Below are 13,264 nucleotides of genomic sequence, written 5' to 3'. Positions count from 1 at the left end.
AACTATAAGTTATTTTTCCATCATTTTCACTGAGTGCTGGTGGATGGTGAACCATATAGGACATTCCACTCCCAACTCACGCTATAAAAGATATCTTTATGGGCATGACACAGCACTTTGTTGTGAGTGAAGTACACAGATACAAATTCAAAAAATGAATTTTACTGACTGTAAAAAAGTTTGTTGTATTGTCGTTCTAGAGAGGTATATATTGGGTATACACCATTTACCTGGTCAGGATTGCAGCTACTTGAGTGTGCAGTATTTACCCTAAATTCCTTTGCTTTAACACCAAACCTTATTTTTATATGATTTTCCAAGTCCCAAGCCATTATACAAGTTTTAATATTACATATAACCATAAATTATATATATATATATATATATATATATATACACGTCGGCAAGACCGATCGCACCCTTAGAGAACGCATCGCAGGGCACAAATCCACCATCAAAGCTGCCTTAGCCAGTGGCCATAGTGACCAACCAGTGGCGCGTCACTTCATCGAGAGAGCACATGGTCTCCCTACACTCCGTTACACCATCATTGACCATGAGCCTGCCAACATCAGAGGAGGTGATCGTTCACTCCGTCTGCTACGGCGAGAAGCTCGCTGGATACATGAATTGGGTACGCTAGCCCCCAAAGGGCTCAATGAGTCTGCCGGTCTTCACTGCTTCCTCTAGCATACCTGTTTTATTACCATCATTTTTGTCTTGCTTTACACACTAATCGCCTGGTGTGTACTTACCATGTCATTCAATTTATCGGTGCGATTTATCTGTGCAATCTTCATGCCATTTATCTGTGCCATTTATATATTTGTAATATGTACGCCTGTGTAGCCAGTCCTACGCGTTCAACCACCTTGACAGGTTATACCATTTATTTGTGCATTGCCGTATGCAAATAGCCGTTGTTGCAATTTATATGTTATTATTCCACTTAGCCACATTCTATTTAGCCACATTTTTTGTCACTTCCTCACGGTACTTTGATACATTGTACATATTATCCTTCTTGCTACACTGTATATATCATTATTCACGATCTTTGTATATTACACTTCATGTCACTTTTTCACGGTACCTTACTGGTTTCCTTGGTAACCAGGTGAGCGCGTCACTAGTGGGCGCTCTGACACCTGATCAGCCTCTCGGGTTTTTTCACGTGGTGAGGGTTATTTCCTATAAAGATATGTTCACTATGTTTGTACTGCATCCTGATGACGATGTGAAATTAATACATCGAAAACGTTTGATCACTGAACTGCAGTGTCTTGTCCTTATTGCCTCCGGGTGCCGCCGACTTGCATCTATATTATAAGGGCACGGTAGTGCCCTTATATTAAGGCTGAATCCAACGAACGGATTTTTCCCATAGGGAACTTTTCGGATGGGGGCATGGTGTTTAAGGGACTGCACCTCAAAAGTGACTGGGCGTACTGAGCTGAAATTTGGCACGTACGCGTAGAATCGTCAACCGGTGCTGCGTGCCAAATTTCAGGGCGAAATATTAAAAAATGAGCAATTGGGAGCGATCTAAACTTCCAACTGCCAGTTTTTTTCTGACACTCGCGAAATGACACTTTGTCACCCATGTTAGTCTATGAGGGTTTTTTTGGGAAGGCATAACTCGGGGTAGAGGAACAATTGAGACTTGGGGTTTGTTTTATTAGGTAGATATTGTCCCAGTGGAGTGCCTTTTGGGGTTGAGGATTTTCAGATAGGTACAGTTTTTTTATAATTTAGTGAAACATGCCCCATTATAGAGATAGGAGCTCCAACTTGTTGCGCATGCGCAGTACATAGCCGCCTACAGGAGGTGTACAGTGGCTTCAGTTGGGTGCACAAACATGGCCGACTCCTGCTCGCAAACAGTGCAATGGACGTCCCCGCCAGCTTCCCCATCCCCATGCTGCAACCAGTGGTAAGCCCCGCTATTTCCAGTGGCTGCAGGCCACTTCACCCACGCTCTCTGAGCAGAGCTAGACCCCTTGCAGTATCCTCCGTGCGGTGGCCGTCCCCACCAGCATCCAGCAGTAAGCCGCGCTATTTCCAGCCGCTGCAGGACACATCACCCACGCTCTCTGAGCAGAGCTACACTCCTACCAGCATCCTCCGTGCGGTGGCCGTCCCCGCCAGCTTCCCCATCCCCATGTAGCAACCAGCGGTAAGATGCGCTATTTCCATCCCCTGAGCCGGCACTGTCTCTGTAGTCGCCTGGTCCCGGAGCCTGCACCCCATAGCGCCGGGTAAGTCCTCCTCCGGCAGCTTCCACTAGTCCCCCGGCAGCTACCCCCGTCCCCAGCAGGCATCATCCTATCAGCCTGAGCCGGGCTACGGCCGCTGTACATGCCCTGGAGAGGTGTCGTGCTGCTGTCCCCAGCACTAAGCACCACGCTAATAGGCGGGGGCGCAGCAGAACAGCGGGAGACACAGGCGGCATACGGGCAGCGGCGTGATGTTCTTGTGACACTATTTATTAGTGTATTTTGCGTCGCGCAGGAAGAGCCTCCTTAACTGTGCCTGCAGCGCCTGTGGATCGAGTGAGGCTGGGATGAGAGGCAGCCCTGTGATCTGTGTGACATTGGGGATGTTTGTGCTGCCAGAGCTGAACACCCGGTATCTGCAGCTGAAGCAAGGTACATTCTCATTCTCTCTCTCTCTCTCTCTCTCTCTCTCTCTCTCTCTCTCTCTCTCTCTCTCTCTCTCTCTCTCTCTCTCTCTCTCTCTCTCTCTCTCCCCCTCCCCCCCCCCCCCCCCGCAGCCTAACTATACACCCCCGCAGCCTAACTAACTATACACCCCCTGTAGTGCATCCCTAACTATACACCCTCGCAGCCTAACTATACACCCCCACCGACCCCGCAGCCTACCAAACTATACACCCCCTGTAGTGCATCCCTAACTATACACCCCCACCACCCCCGCAGCCTAACTATACATCCCCGCCACCCACGCAGCCTAACTATACACCCCCACCACTCCCGCAGCCTAACTAACTATACACCCTGCATCCTCACAGCCTAATTAACTATACACCCCCTGTAGCGCATCCCTAACTATACACCCCCACCACCCCCGCAGCCTAACTATACACCCCCACCATCCCCGCAGCCTAACTAACTATGCACCCCCTGTAGTGCATCCCTAACTATACACCCCCACCACCCCCGCAGCCTAACTATACACCCTGCATCCCCACAGCCTAATTAACTATACACCCCATGTAGCGCATCCCTAACTATACACCCCCACCACCCCCGCAGCCTAACTATACACCCCCACCACTCCCGCAGCCTAACTAACTATATACCCTGCATCCTCACAGCCTAATTAACTATACACCCCCTGTAGCGCATCCCTAACTATACACCCCCACCACCCCCGCAGCCTAACTATGCACCCCCACCATCCCCGCAGCCTAACTAACTATGCACCCCCTGTAGTGCATCCCTAACTATACACCCCCACCACCCCCGCAGCCTAACTATACACCCTTACCACCCCCGCAGCCTAACTATACACCCCCACCACTCCCGCAGCCTAACTATACACCCCCACCACCCCCGCAGCCTAACTATACACCCCCACCACTCCCGCAGCCTAACTATACACCCCACCACTCCCGCAGCCTAACTATTCACACCCACCACTCCCGCAGCATAACTATACACCCCCTCCACCCCTGCAGCCTAACTAACTATACACACTACATCCCCACAGCCTAACTAACTATACACCCCCTGTAGTGCATCCCTAACTATACACCCTACCACCCCCGCAGCCTAACTATACACCCCCACCACTCCCGCAGCCTAACTATACACCCTGCATCCCCACAGCCTAACTAACTATACACCCCCTGTAGTGCATCCCTAACTATACACCCTACCACCCCCGCAGCCTAACTATACACCCCCACCACCCACGCAGCCTAACTATACACCCCCACCACTCCCGCAGCCTAACTATACACCCTGCATCCCCACAGCCTAACTAACTATACACCCCCTGTAGTGCATCCCTAACTATACACCCCCACCACCCCCGCAGCCTAACTATACACCCTGCATTCCCACAGCCTAACTAACTATACACCCTGCATCCCCACAGCCTAACTATACACCCCCTCCACCCCTGCAGCCTAACTAACTATACAACCTGCATCCCCACAGCCTAACTAACTATACACCCCCTGTAGTGCATCCCTAACTATACACCCCCACCACCCCCGCAGCCTAACTATACACCCCCGCAGCCTAACTATACACCCTGCATCCCCACAGCCTAACTAACTATACACCCCCTGTAGCGCATCCCTAACTATACACCCCCACCACCCCCGCAGCCTAACTATACACCCCCACCACCCCCGCAGCCTAACTATACACCCCCACCACCCCTGCAGCCTAACTATACACCCTGCATCCTCACAGCCTAACTAACTATACACCCTGCATCCTCACAGCCTAACTAACTATACACCCCCTGTAGCGCATCCCTAACTATACACCCCACCACCCCCGCAGCCTAACACCCTGCACCCCCACAGCCTAACTAACTATACACCCCCTGTAGCCTAACTATAAACCCCCATCCCCACAGTCTAACTATTTATACAGCCCCCACCCCCACATCCTAACTAACTATACATCCCCCACAGCCTAACTAACTATACACTGCCTTGTAGCCCAACCCTAACTCTACACCTCCCCTGCAGCCTAACTATAATCCCGCACCCCTACAGCCTAAATATATACCCCCAACCCCACAGCCTGACTCTGGGGAGCTCTGTCACCCGCAGCATGAAGTGCAGCCCTGAAAGCCCCGGACAGTGCAGCCCTGAAAGCCCCTGGCAACTGCACCTTGTAGCCTCCAGTGAGTGGTCGGGTCAGAGCCTCTTCTATTCCAACAGCAGTCTAATGTAAGTATACCCAACCTACACCAATAGAACATATCTGGCACTGTGGGGGGGGGCATAGCTGGCACTGTGGGGGGCATAGCTGGCACTGTGGATGGCATATCTGGCACTGTGGGAGGGGGGGCATATCTGGCACTGGGGGGCCTATCTGGCACTGTGGGGGGGCATGTCGCACACGGGAGTCATATCTGGCACTGTGGGGGGGGGGGGGCATTTCTGGCACTGTGGGGGGGGGGCATATCAGGCACTGGGGGGCATATCGCACACTGGGGGCAAACCTAGCACTGTCGAGGGCATATCTGGCACTGGGTGCATATCTGATGCTGTCTGGCACTGTGGGGGGGGGGCATATCTGGCACTGTGGGGGGGCATATCTGGCACTCTGGGGGGGCATATCTGGCACTCTGGGGAGCATATCGCAAACTGTGGGGGGCATATCGCACACTGGGGGCAAACTTGACACTGCCGAGGGCATATCTGGCACTGGGTGCATATCTGATACTGTCTGGCACTGTGGGGGGCATATCTGGCACTGTGGCGGGCATGGCACTGTGGGGGGCATACCTAGCACTGTCGAGGGCATATCTGGAACTGTGGGGGGGGGGGGGCATATCTGGCACTGTGGGTGGCATATCTGGCACTGTGGAGGGCATGGCACTGTGGGGGGCATATCGCACACTGAGGGCATATCTGGCACTGGGTGCATATCTGGTACTGTCTGGCACTGTGGGGGCATATGGCTGGCACTGGGGGCATATCTGGCACTGTTTACGGCATATCTGGCACTGTCTGGGCATATGTGTGGCACTGTGGGGCATACCTAGCACTGTGGGGGCATACCTAGCACAGAGGTGGCATATCTTCATTGTCTCTTCTCCTTCACAGGACACGTGTTAGCCTGCTCTGTGCCGTTCCAGTCCCAGTGCTGGCTGCTGGAGGGAGCAGAAGAGGAGAACCGCGCGGTGCCAGCAGCAGAAGGTTAGGAAGCTCAGGAGAGTGCACTGAAAAGCAGAGGAGGGAGAAGAAGGCTGCAGGGAACCTGGAACCAGAGGTCCGGACAGGATGAATGAAGAGTTGCAGAGAGGTGAATCATCCAGAGTGTCCCCCAAAAGCAGCCTCCTTTGAAGCACAGTGGGCCAGGTTAGTAGCTACTACATACACCCTGCAGCCTAACACCACACCTCCCTACCTCCCCAAACCTGCTATTAAGAGGGACACCTTGCGCGCCCGGCTGTCTCCCAACTGCCCCCACCACCACGGGACACTGTGGGCCAGTTGGAAGGTATGCTGACACTATCCCCCCAGCCTAACTCTAACTGTATACCCCCCTCCCCCACGTAACTATAACTATACATCCCACCCCCCACCAGCCTAACACTAACTATACATCCCGCTCCCCACCAGCCTAACACTAACTATACATCCCACCCCCCCCCCCCCCCACCAGCCTAACACTAACTATACATCCCGCTCCCTGCAGTCTAATTGTGCCCACACACGCACCGATTCCGGCGATGCTATGCGATGGGGTGCGCGGTCCCGCGGCACCTCATCGTACAGTACAAAAAGTATGTGCTGCACATACTTTTTGTACTAGCTTTTTATCGCATCGCATGCACATCGCATGCACAAGGCATACGATGCGATGCGATGTGTGCTAGTTAAGCACAGAACGCACGCCGGGATCGATGCGTCTGTGGGCACCTTAAACTAACTATACATCCCACCCCCCACCAGCCTAACACTAACTATACATCCCGCTCCCCACTAGCCTAACACTAACTATACATCCCACTCCCCACCAGTCTAACACTAACTATACATCCCGCTCCCTGCAGTCTAACACTAACTATACATCCCACTCCCCACCAGCCTAACACTCACTATACATCCCGCTCCCCACCAGCCTAACACTCACTATACATCCCACTCCCCACCAGCCTAACACTAACTATACATCCCGCTCCCCACCAGCCTAACACTCACTATACATCCCACTCCCTGCAGTCTAATACTCACTATACATCCCGCTCCCCACTAGCCTAACACTAACTATACATCCCACCCCCCACCAGCCTAACACTAACTATACACCCCACTCCCTGCAGTCTAATACTCACTATACATCCCACTCCCCACCAGCCTCACTCACTATACATCCCACTCCCCACCAGCCTAACACTAACTATACATCAAGCCCCCCACCAGCCTAACACTCACTATACATCCCGCCCCCCACCAGCCTAACACTCACTATACATCCCGCCCCCCACCAGACTAACACTCACTATACATCCCGCCCCCCACCAGACTAACACTCACTATACATCCCGCTCCCCACCAGCCTAACACTAACTATACATCCCACCCCTTACCAGCCTAACACTAACTATACATCCCACCCCTTACCAGCCTAACACTAACTATACACCCCACTCCCTGCAGTCTGAAACTCACTATACATCCCACTCCCCACCAGCCTAACACTCACTATACATCCCACTCCCCACCAGCCTAACACTCACTATACATCCCACTCCCCACCAGCCTAACACTAACTATACGTCCCGCCCCCCACCAGCCTAACACTAACTATACGTCCCGCCCCCCACCAGCCTAACACTCACTATACATCCCGCCCCCCACCAGCCTAACACTCACTATACATCCCGCCCCCCACCAGACTAACACTCACTATACATCCCACCCCCCACCAGCCTAACACTAACTATACATCCTGCCCCCCACCAGCCTAACACTCACTCTACATCCTGCCCCCCACCAGCCTTACACTCACTATACATCCCACTCCCCACCAGCCTAACACTCACTATACATCCCACTCCCCACCAGCCTTACACTAACTATACATCCCGCTCCCTGCAGTCTAACACTAACTATACTGTACATCCCGCTCTCCACATCCTAACTTTAACTATACATCCCTGTCCCCTGCAGCCTAACTCTAGCTATACATACCTCCATAGACTAACCTTATCTATATACCCCCCCCCCCCCACATCCCAACCATTCTCCTCCCACCTGCAGCCCTAACCCCACCCATCGCCACAGCCTAAACCTAACATACACTCCCCTCCGCAGCATAATCTAGCCTAGGTTTAGCCTATAACACTAATCACGCAGCCTATAACACTAACCATACACACACCACGCAGCCTATAACCCTAACAATACACACACCCCATAGCATATAACACTAATCATACACACACCCCACAGAATATAACAATAATCATACACACACACACACACACCACAGCCTCTAACCCTAACCATACACACACATACACACATCCCGGAGCCGATAACCCTAACCACACACACACACGCACATCCCGGAGCCTATAACCCTAACCACACACACACACACACCCCACAGCCTATAACCCTAACCATACACACACACCGCAGCCTATAACCCTAACCATACACACACACACCGCAGCTTATAACCCTAACCATACACACACATACACACATCCCGGAGCCTATAACCCTAACCACACACACACACATCCCGGAGCCTATAACCCTAACCACACACACACACACCCCACAGCCTATAACCCTAACCATACACACACACCGCAGCCTATAACCCTAACCATACACAGACATACCCCGGAGCCTATAACCCTAACCATACACACACACACCCCGGAGCCTATAACCCTAACCATACACACACACACACACACCGGAGCCTATAACCCTAACCACACACACACACCCCGCAGCCTATAACCCTAACCATACACACACATACACACATCCCGGAGCCTATAACCCTAACCATACACACACCCCGCAGCCTATAACCCTTACCATACACAAACACACACACCCCGCAGCCTATAACCCTAACCAAACACACACACACACATCCCGGAGCCTCTAACCATACACACACACACACACCCCGGAGCCTATAACCCTAACCATACACACACCCCGCAGCCTATAACCCTAACCACACACACACACCCCACAGCCTATAACCCTAACCATATACACACATACACACATCCTGGAGCCTATAACCCTAACCACACACACACACACACAAGCCGGAGCCTATAACCCTAACCACACACACACACCCCGCAGCCTATAACCCTAACCATATACACACATCCCGGAGCCTATAACCCTAACGATACACACACATACACACATCCCGGAGCCTATAACCCTAACCACACACACACACATCCCGGAGCCTATAACCCTAACCATACACACACATCCCGGAGCCTATAACCCTAACCATACACACACATACACACATCCCGGAGCCTATAACTTTAACCATACACACACATACACACATCCCGGAGCCTATAACCCTAACCATACACACACATACACACATCCCGGAGCCTATAACCCTAACCAAACACACACACACCCCGGAGCCTATAACCCTAACCAAACACACACACACACACACCCCGCAGCCTATAACCCTAACCATACACACACACACACACCGCGCATCATATAACCCTAACCATACACACACACCCCGCAGCCTATAACCCTAACCACATACACACATACACACATCCCGGAGCCTATAACCCTAACCACACACACACACATCCCGGAGCCTATAACCCTAACCACACACACACCCCACAGCCTATAACCCTAACCATACACACACACCGCAGCCTATAACCCTAACCCTAACCATACACAGACACACCCCGGAGCCTATAACCCTAACCATACACACACACACCCCGGAGCCTATAACCCTAACCATACACACACACACACACACACCGGAGCCTATAACCCTAACCACACACACACACCCCGCAGCCTATAACCCTAACCATACACACACATACACACATCCCGGAGCCTATAACCCTAACCATACACACACCCCGCAGCCTATAACCCTTACCATACACAAACACACACACCCCGCAGCCTATAACCCTAACCATACACACACACACATCCCGGAGCCTCTAACCATACACACACACACACACACACCCCGGAGCCTATAACCCTAACCATACACACACTCCGCAGCCTATAACCCTAACCACACACACACACCCCACAGCCTATAACCCTAACCATATACACACATACACACATCCTGGAGCCTATAACCCTAACCACACACACACACACACACACAAGCCGGAGCCTATAACCCTAACCACACACACACACCCCGCAGCCGATAAACCTAACCATATACACACATCCCGGAGCCTATAACCCTAACGATACACACACATACACACATCCCGGAGCCTATAACCCTAACCACACACACACACATCCCGGAGCCTATAACCCTAACCATACACACACATCCCGGAGCCTATAACCCTAACCATACACACACATACACACATCCCGGAGCCTATAACTTTAACCATACACACACATACACACATCCCGGAGCCTATAACCCTAACCATACACACACATACACACATCCCGGAGCCTATAACCCTAACCAAACACACACACACCCCGGAGCCTATAACCCTAACCAAACACACACACACACACCCCGCAGCCTATAACCCTAACCATACACACACACACACACCGCGCATCATATAACCCTAACCATACACACACACACCCCGCAGCCTATAACCCTAACCACATACACACATACACACATCCCGAAGCCTATAACCCTAACCACACACACACGCACATCCCGGAGCCTATAACCCTAACCACACACACACACACCCCGCAGCCTATAACCCTAACCATACACACACAGACACACATCCCGGAGCCTATAACCCTAACCATACACACACACACACACACATCCCGGAGCCTATAACCCTAACCATACACACACATACACACATCCCGGAGCCTATAACCCTAACCACACACACACACACACACACACACGCACATCCCGGAGCCTATAACCCTAACCACACACACATATACACACATCCCGGAGCCTATAACCCTAACCACACACACACACACACACATCCCGGAGCCTATAACCCTAACCATACACACACACACACACACACACACACACACACACACACCCCGGAGCCTATAACCCTAACCATACACACACACACACACACACCACGGAGCCTATAACCCTAACCATACACACACACACCCCACAGCCTATAACTCTAACCATACAGACACATCGCAGCCTATAACCCTAATCATACACAAACACCCCGCAGCCTATAACCCTAACTACACACACACACCCCGCAGCCTATAACCCTAACCATACAGACACATCGCAGCCTATAACCCTAACCATGCACACACACCCCGCAGCCTATAACCCTAACAATACACACACACCCCGCAGCCTATAACCCTAACCATACACACACACACACATACACACATCCCGGAGCCTATAACCCTAACCACACACACACACACACACACCCCGGAGCCTATAACCCTAACCATACACACACACCCCGGAGCCTATAACCCTAACCATACACACACACCCCAGAGCCTATAACCCTAACCATACACACACACCCCTGAGCCTATAACCCTTACCATACACACACACACACACACACACCCCGGAGCCTATAACCCTAACCATACACACACACACACACACACACCCCGGAGCCTATAACCTTAACCATACACACACACCCCGCAGCCTATAACCCTAACCATACACACACATCGCAGCCTATAACCCTAACCATGCACACACACCCCGCAGCCTATAACCCTAACCATGCACACACACCCCGCAGCCTATAACCCTAACCATACACACACACACACCGCAGCCTATAACCCTAACCATACACACACCCCCCGCAGCCTATAACCCTAACCATACACATCCCGCAGCCTATAACCCTAACAATACACACACATACACACATCCCGGAGCCTATAACCCTAACCATACACACACACACATCCCGGAGCCTATAACCCTAACCACACACACATCCCGGAACATATAACCCTAACCATACACACACACACTCCGGAGCCTATAACCCTAACCATACACACACACACCCCGGAGCCTATAACCCTAACCATACACCCACACACACCCCGGAGCCTATAACCCTAACCATACACACACACCCAGGAGCCTATAACCCTAACCATACACACACACACACACACACACACACACCCCGGAGCCTATAACCCTAACCATACACACACACACCCCGGAGCCTATAACCCTAACCATACACACACACACACACACACACACACACACCCCGGAGCCTATAACCTTAACCATACACACACACCCCGCAGCCTATAACCCTAACCATACACACACATCGCAGCCTATAACCCTAACCATGCACACACACCCCGCAGCCTATAACCCTAACCATACACACACACACCGCAGCCTATAACCCTAACCATACACACACCCCCCGCAGCCTATAACCCTAACCATACACATCCCGCAGCCTATAACCCTAACAATACACACACACCCTGCAGCCTATAACCCTAACCATACACACATCCCGGAGCCTATAACCCTAACCATACACACACATACACACATCCCGGAGCCTATAACCCTAACCATACACACACACACATCCCGGAGCCTATAACCCTAACCACACACACATCCCGGAACATATAACCCTAACCATACACACACACACTCCGGAGCCTATAACCCTAACCATACACACACACACCCCGGAGCCTATAACCCTAACCATACACACACATCGCAGCCTATAACCCTAACCATGCACACACACCCCGCAGCCTATAACCCTAACCATACACACACACCGCAGCCTATAACCCTAACCATACACACACCCCCCCCCCCCGCAGCCTATAACCCTAACCATACACATCCCGCAGCCTATAACCCTAACAATACACACACACCCTGCAGCCTATAACCCTAACCATACACACATCCCGGAGCCTATAACCCTAACCATACACACACATACACACATCTCGGAGCCTATAACCCTAACCATACACACACACACACATCCCGGAGCCTATAACCCTAACCACACACACATCCCGGAACATATAACCCTAACCATACACACACACACACTCCGGAGCCTATAACCCTAACCATACACACACACACCCCGGAGCCTATAACCCTAACCATACACCCACACACACCCCGGAGCCTATAACCCTAACCATACACACACACCCAGGAGCCTATAACCCTAACCATACACACACACACACACACCCCGGAGCCTATAACCCTAACCATACACACACATACCCCGGAGCCTATAACCCTAACCATACACACACACA

The 13,264-nt window shown here is 51.8% G+C and overlaps 1 long non-coding RNA gene across 1 annotated transcript; it reads left to right on the top strand.

The window, feature by feature from the left end:
* Positions 1-2,218: 2,218 nt before the first annotated feature.
* On the top strand, positions 2,219-6,288 carry LOC146058848 (uncharacterized). Its single transcript, XR_014470001.1, has 3 exons — positions 2,219-2,648; positions 4,814-4,933; positions 5,816-6,288. It is a non-coding gene; the product is annotated as an uncharacterized LOC146058848 (long non-coding RNA).
* The last annotated feature ends 6,976 nt before the right edge of the window (positions 6,289-13,264 follow it).

This window comes from Crinia signifera, chromosome 2 (genome assembly GCF_055691185.1).
Source record: "Crinia signifera chromosome 2, ASM5569118v1, whole genome shotgun sequence".
NCBI classification, from domain to species: domain Eukaryota; kingdom Metazoa; phylum Chordata; class Amphibia; order Anura; family Myobatrachidae; genus Crinia; species Crinia signifera.
The sequence above is the reverse complement of the archived record's forward strand: the minus strand, read 5'-3'. Positions and strand labels throughout refer to the sequence as shown.